Consider the following 7,462-nt stretch of genomic DNA (forward strand, 5'->3'; position numbering starts at 1 on the left):
TTGATTTGTAGTTCTCTAAAGACAATTGATATTAATGATATTGTCTGATGATTTCTACATTATGTTGGGTCACCTCTCTTTGGAATGGGCACAAATATGGATCTCTTCTAGTCAGTTGGCCAGGTAACTGTCTTCCAAATTTCTTGGCAGAGATGAGTGAGTGCCTCCTGTGCCACCTCACTTTCTTGAAAGATTTCAATTTGTATTCCATCAATTCCTGGTGCCTCATTCTTAGCCAATGCCTTCAATGCACCTTGGACTTCCTCCTTTAATATCATTAGCTCTTGATCATATGCTACCTCTTGAAATGGTTGAACATAGGCCATTTCATTTCTTTCTTTCTTTTTTTTGTTAAAAAAATGTATTTACTTAAAAGCATTCAGAATGTCAACAGAACATCTGCAACTTTTTTATTTGCAATTACGGAATGGTATTCAGTTAGCTGAATATAAGCTGCATCAGACAACTGAAGATGAAAAAAACAAAACAAAAACTACCATCCCCATATATAACTAATTTGTGCTGTGCACCAACAAGAAACTGCTTTAAATTTCCATGGCAGTTTACAACCTGCATACGGTACCAGGCAAGGTAAGTGGCTATTTAAAAATATCACCCAGACAGGGTTAGCAAAAGACATATGTGTCTTAATTATATGTGTTTCAACTATACAAAAAAAGACACTGTACAGTTTAAAAACACATGTTACACAGCCTTACATTTTAATTTGTTCTTTCTTTAAAAGGATTGAGTTGTGTACAGGGGTGTTAAAAACAAGAAAAAAACAAACAACTGCACTAGGACCAACTTATTCATCATCATCATCTTCTTCAACTTCCTCCTCTTCCTTCCTCCTCTTAATCTTTCTTGTCTTCATGTCTTCATCTTCTTCTTACTTTTCTCAGCCTTGATGACTCCCTTTTTGGCTGTATCGGGCTTTCCTTTAGCCCTGTAGGTAATGATACCCTTTTCATTTCTCCTTTAGCTTGGCGGCCTTCTTCTCATACGGCTGTTTGTCATTGGCAGCAGTATTATTCCACATCTTTCCCAGTTTCTTTGCAACATTACCAATGAATAGCTCACCTTTGATTTGGGGTCAATACTCCAAACAAACAAGAAGAAGGCTGAAGGAGGCCCCTTGGGTACATTGGGATCCCTGAACTTCTTTTTTGATATCCCCTTTAGGCAGGATGTATGTTTTCATTTCTCTTTCTGCCTTTGCCATGTCTACAAATTTTTCTTTCTGTTTAGCAGACATAGTCTTCCACCACTCTGAGCACTTACTGGAAAATTTGAGAAGTTGACTGAAGCAGCTGAATGCTTCTTTTTGTGTTCCTCCCCGCAGGTTTGCACAAAAAAATGCATAGGATGACATTTTGCCTCTTGGCATTTTAGGATTGCCTTTGCCCAGGTTTAGTTATTAGTATCTTTTTCCATCTGTGAGGCACAGAGTCTGACCAGTGCTGTCTGGCTCTGCCTGGCCGAGTGCTGTCTCTTTGGAGCTCAGTGTACTGCAATGGCTGTGAGAGCAGGAGCCAGACCCAGCCTCCAAACATTTTTTTTTTTCTGATACAGTGACTCTTTATGTTCCTTCTATCGTCTTTTGATGCTTTCTACATCATTCAGTATTTTGCCCATAGAGCCCTTCAATATTGAAAGTCAAGGCTTGAATTTTTTCATCAATTCCCTCAGTTTGAAAATGCTGAGTGTGTTTTCCCTTTTGGTATTTTAACTCCAGGTCTTTGCACATTTCATTGTAGTATTTAACTTTGACTCTTGAGCTGTGGTGTGGGAGGAGACTATTAAAAGTACCATAGACTAAAAAAAGAACAAACCATAATGTGTTGGAAGAAGTACAGTCAGAATGCTTCTTGGAAGGCAGAATGGCCAGATTTCGTCTCTTATACTGTGACTTATCTCTAGAAGTGGTCAGTCCCTGGATATGGACATCATGTTTGGTGAAGTAGAGGGTCACAGAAAATGAGAAAGACCCTCATAGAGTATCACAGTGGTGGCATCAATGGGCTCAGGCTTAGCAATGATTGTGAGGTTGACTTGGGACCTGGCTGTGTTTCATTCTGTTGTGCATAGGGTCATTATGAGCTGGCGCCAACTCGATGGCACCTAACACCAACAGCAAATGGCAATTAGTTGTGAACATTTCTTCATATGTTTGTTGGCTGCATGAATGTCTTCCTTGGTGAAGTGTCGGTTTATATCTTGTGCCCATGTGTTATTAATTGGGTTGTTTGTCTTTTTTTGTAGAGGTGTTGTTTTCTGTAAATTTTAGATATTAGTCCCTTGTCTGATACGTTGTTGCAAATAATATTTGCAACTAATCAGAGGGCTCCTCTTTTATTCTTTTGGCGAAATCTTTCAATACACATCCATTTCTAATTTTAGGAGATTACAGTTACCAATTTTGTCTTATACTGTTTGTGTGGCTTCTACTGTCCATGTGATTTTACTGTTTACAACGTATGTATGCCTTGTATTAGATCCCCTAAGTTTCTGCTTGTTTTTTCACTGAGTACCTTTATAGTTCTAGGTTTTACATTCAGATTTTTAATCCATGTTGAGTTCGTTTTTGTATGTGGTGTGAGATACATGTCTTGTTTCATTCTTCTGCAAATGGATTTCCAGTTTTGCCAGCACCATTTGTTGAAGGGTCTATTTCTTCCCCCATTTAATGTGTTTTGACCATTTGGCAAAGACCATTCTACTGTTTTTGTTGTTGTTAAGTGCTGTCTGGTTCTGACACATAGTGACCCTGTGTAGGGTTTCCAAAGAGCGGCTGGTAAGCTTGAACTGCCAACCTTGAGCAGTCTTGCACATTAACCTGCAGCACCCACCTGGACTCCCACAGTTTACTGTATGTGCACTGATTGACTTCAGGGTTCTTGATTCTGTTCCACTGATAAATGTATCTTTCATTGTACAATACCAGGCTATTTTGACCACTGTGTCTGTGCTGTAAGCTTTGAGTTTTAGGAGTGAGAGGCCTCCAATTTCATTCTTCTAAAGCAGTACTTTGCTTATCTGAGGTTTCATTTCTTTCCATATAAAGTTCCTGATCATTTTTTTCCCATCTATTTAAGAATGATGTTAGAATCTGTATTTATAATTAAATTATATCTGTAGATTGCTTTGCATAGTATTGACATTTTCATAATGCTAAGTCTTCCTATCTTTGAGCATAGTCTATTCTGCCAGTTTTTGTAAATCTCTTTTGTTTTCTGGTAGGTGTTTTGTAGTTTTATTTGTATAGGTCTTTTTTTCTCTGGCTAGATATGCTAGAAAGTATTTCATCTCTTGAGTGGCTATTTTAAATGATATTGTTTTCCTAATTTCCTTTTCAGAGATACCTTTATTCGTATAGAGGAATCCAACTGATATTGTATATTAATCATATACCCTGAGACTTTACTAAATCTTTCAATGAGTTCCAATAATTTTCTTGTGTTTAGGTGCTGTTGATTTGATTCTGACTCATAGCCACCCTGTATAGGATTTGCAAGGAGCAGCTTGTGAGTTTGAACTGCTGACCTTGTGGTTCAAACCAACCTTGCTGTCCAGTGCTTATCCTACAGTGCCACTCCGGGAGTCTTTGGGTCTTTCTATGTATAGGATCATATCACCTGCAAATAGAGAGAGTTTTTGATTCTTCTTAGCCAATTTGGATGCCTTTAATTTCCCTTTTTTTTGACATATAGTTATGGCTAAGAATTCCAACATAATATTGAATCAAAGTGGTGATAAAGAACAACTTTTTCTGGTTCTTGTTTACAAAGGGAATGCCTTCAGTTTCTCTCCATTGAAAGTAATGTTGGCTATATATGTTCTTAATTATTCTGAGGAATTTCCCTTCAATTTCTACTAGGTTGAGTGTTTAATGATAATGGCTGTTGGATTTTATCAAATACATTTTCTGTATCAGTCAAAATTATCCTTTGTTTTATTTATATGGGGGATTAGGTTTGTTGTTTTTCTAATAGTAAACCATCTTTGTATCACTGGTATGACTCTCACTTGGCCATAATGCTTTTATTTTTTCAATTTTTGGTAAGTTATTGAATTCTAATGGCTAGGATTTTGTTGAGAATTTTGCTTTTATGTTCATAAAATATATTTAATCTATAATATTCTTTTTTAATGATGTATTTTCCTGATTTTGGTTTGAGGGTTATGCTGACTTCATAAAATGTGTTCAGGAGTTTTCCATCCTCCTCTGTGTTCTGAAATTGTTTGAGTAAAATTGGTGTCAGTTCATTCCTTAATGTTTGGTAGAATTCACCAGTAAAGACATCTGTGCCTGGACTTTTTTGTTGGGAGTTTTTTAATGACCTGATCAATTTTTTATTTGATTATAAGTCTGTTCAAATTTTCTACTTCATTCTGCATTTATTTAGGTACATCTTGCTCTTCCTAAAAATCCATCCATTGTTTCTATATTTTCAAATTTATTGGAGTACAATTCTTCATACTGTTCTGTTATTTTCCTTTTATTTCTGTTGATTCTGCTGTATTATTACCCATATTGTTTCTTATGTGTGTTATTTGAAGCATCTCTTCTTTTTATTTTATTAGCTATGCCAGTGGTTTGTCAATTTCATTAATCCTTTCAAAGAATCAACTACTTGTCTTATTACTCTATTGTTTTTCTCTTTTATAATTTATTTGTTTCTATTCTCATCTTTATTATTTCTTTTCTTTTTGTGGCAGTAGGCTTACTTTACTTTTATTTTTTCTAATTGTTAGAGATGTTGTATTTAGTCGATATTAGTTTTTTCTTTTTTTAAGACTGTGCACATTTATTGCTATAAATTATCCATTAATCACTACTTTTGCTGTGTAGCAAATATTTTGGCATGTTGTGTTTTCATTCCCATTTGATTCAAGGAGTTTTTTAATTTCATTTTTTAACATTACTCAGTAGCTTTTAAGCAGAGTTTATTCAATTTCCATGCATTTGATTTTGTTCTCTTGATTTTCCTATTGTTAATATCTAATTTTATAGCTTTGTGATTTAGAAGATGGTTTATAGTATTTTTAGGTTTATAAATTTATGGAGGCTTGTTTTGTGGACAATTACATGATCTATTTTGGCGAATATTCTGTGTACAATGGAAAAGAATTTGTGTTGTGCTATTGTTAGGTTGAGTGTTCTGTATAAATCTATAAGGTCAATTTGCATGATTTTGTTATTTAGTTATTCTGTGTTTTTGTTGACTTTCTTTCTAGTTTTGTCCTTTATCAAAAGGGGTGTATAAAATATCCTACTGTTATTATAAAGCTATTTCTTTCTTTAATTCTATTAGAGTTTGATTTATGTATTTTGAGGCTTTTTCATTGGGAGCATTGATATTTGTTGTTGTTATATCCTCTTGATCAATCAACAATGTAATAATGAGATAATGTCCTTCTTTGCCTCTTGTACTTTTTTTGGGCCTTAAACTCTATTTTATCCTTTGGAAGAATAGGGACTTTAAATAGTTCTTATTGAGACAACAGGACTTTTTAAATTAAAAATCCCCCCCGCCCCATTTTACATAAAGGGCTAGGCTTAGTCAATCATACATATCTGTTTTTTCCCATTGCATAAAAGATAACATTTAACCATGGTTAAGCTAAGGCATGAAAATGGAGTTTGGAAGATGAGGAATATAGCCTAAAGGTAAGACAAATACCTAATTTTTAAATAATTTATTATTTGAAGGTATAGAGAGTATGGAATTGTGACAGTATAAAAGAGAGGCAAAGTTTGAGGAAGGAAGGAGTAGGATAAAGATGGCAGACAAGGCTGAATTGCTGGGTGGACACTCTACCTCAAGGATATGGAAAACCTGACAAGACAGATACAGAGGATGGCCCTGGAACTCTGTGCTCCACAGAAGCAGATGGAAAACTGGATAGAATGCTTACTGGGAGACAGAGTTGAATAGATGTGACTAGAGATGGGGTGAATGATGAGTAGTGGCAGACAGTGGAACCTGCCACAGCCATCTTGAAAGTTCATGAATGGCTTTAGAGACAAGAAAGCATGTTCAAATTGCAGAAACCAATCTGAGTCTCACAGTGACAAAGGTGCGAATAAAAGAAAATATCTTTTTCTCTTCCTTGTTTTTCTGACCAGCATATAATCACAGGGAATCTCCTACTTTCCAGGTGGTCAGAGCCACTTGGAGATTGCAAGCCAAAGGAGGAGCTACATACAATAACCTCACTAGTGCAGGCTTTCATCCAAATCTTCAAAGCTGACTCTGGCCAGCCCTGGAATGGCTCTTACTAGGAAAGGTAGCTAAAAGTACGTGTGGGTAAAGACAAAAAAAAAAAAAGGAGGAAAAGAAGGAGGCAGGTGCACTATGAAGGCCCTCTAGTAGCAGTGTGGTTAATTTGAACATTCACAGGCTTATGTGAATGCAAGAGAGCAGTATGTGGCAGAGCACACCACCTATTGGCAGAAAGAAAACCACTGACTTCCAGTTTTGTTTTTCATTTTGTTTTCTTTCTTTCTTTTTTCATTGTAAGGGCTGTTTGTTTGTTTCTTTGTCTTCCTTCTTCTTGCATCACATGAGAGAAGACAGCAACTACAGCCATATAGTCAAGCCACAGCTGTAAGCTCTATAGCCCCACCAATTAGGAAAGAACCAATACCAGCTTCTATATACCAGAACAGTGATGACAACCAACATCTGCTAAAATCGATCTGAATTGAACTGTATGAACAGTGAACAGAGAAGCCCATCTCCTGATCATACCCACCAAAAGACAATCAGTGAGTACCTAATAATACACTAATAATACACTCACCAACTTAATACGGATATAGTAACACAATGTCTACAAAGCAGCAGAAAGTTTCTGTTCACAAGCAGAACCAAGATGAAGTAGCTAAAACAAATTATCAAGAAGAAGAGATAGATTTTTTTTTTTTTTTTAAGGATTAAAAGGCCCTGGTGCTACCTGAAAGATAATTCAGCAGAATGATATTGAGATACATTCAAATGTTTCACAGAAGGGTCAAGGAAAACAAGGAAGAATTCAGAAAAGCACTACAGAAACAATCAAACAAAATAGATACAGCATTGGAGGCCATATAAAACCTCCATACTGAGGTCCAGATGATCAATATAAAAATCTCAGAATTGAACAATACATTGCAAGAGCAAAGGAATAGAGCTCAGTCTCTCCCTTGCCAAGTGGAAATACTACGCCTACCCACCCTCAAGCATCCAAAGTCGGGGATTCCATGGAAGATGGTCCCCCAGTGCTTTCAATACTGCCAGTCTCAACTCTCCCATCTGTGCAATGGGAATGAGCAGCAAGTCCCACAGGACTGCTAACGGGTCACAATGAGTCGGAGCTGACTTGACGGCACTTAACAACAACCACAACAATCAACACTTGGCACCAGTTGGCTGATCTTGGGAACAGAGGACCCTAGGACCATCAAGGTAGAAGA

At 36.5% G+C, this 7,462-nt stretch overlaps 1 pseudogene; it reads right to left on the reverse strand.

Annotated features, from left to right (window-relative positions):
- Nucleotides 1-808: 808 nt before the first annotated feature.
- Nucleotides 809-1,417, reverse strand: LOC102832507 (annotated as a pseudogene).
- Nucleotides 1,418-7,462: the final 6,045 nt, after the last annotated feature.

The sequence above is a fragment of the Chrysochloris asiatica genome, unplaced genomic scaffold (genome assembly GCF_000296735.1).
Source record: "Chrysochloris asiatica unplaced genomic scaffold, ChrAsi1.0 scaffold01082, whole genome shotgun sequence".
In the NCBI taxonomy this organism is placed as follows: domain Eukaryota; kingdom Metazoa; phylum Chordata; class Mammalia; order Afrosoricida; family Chrysochloridae; genus Chrysochloris; species Chrysochloris asiatica.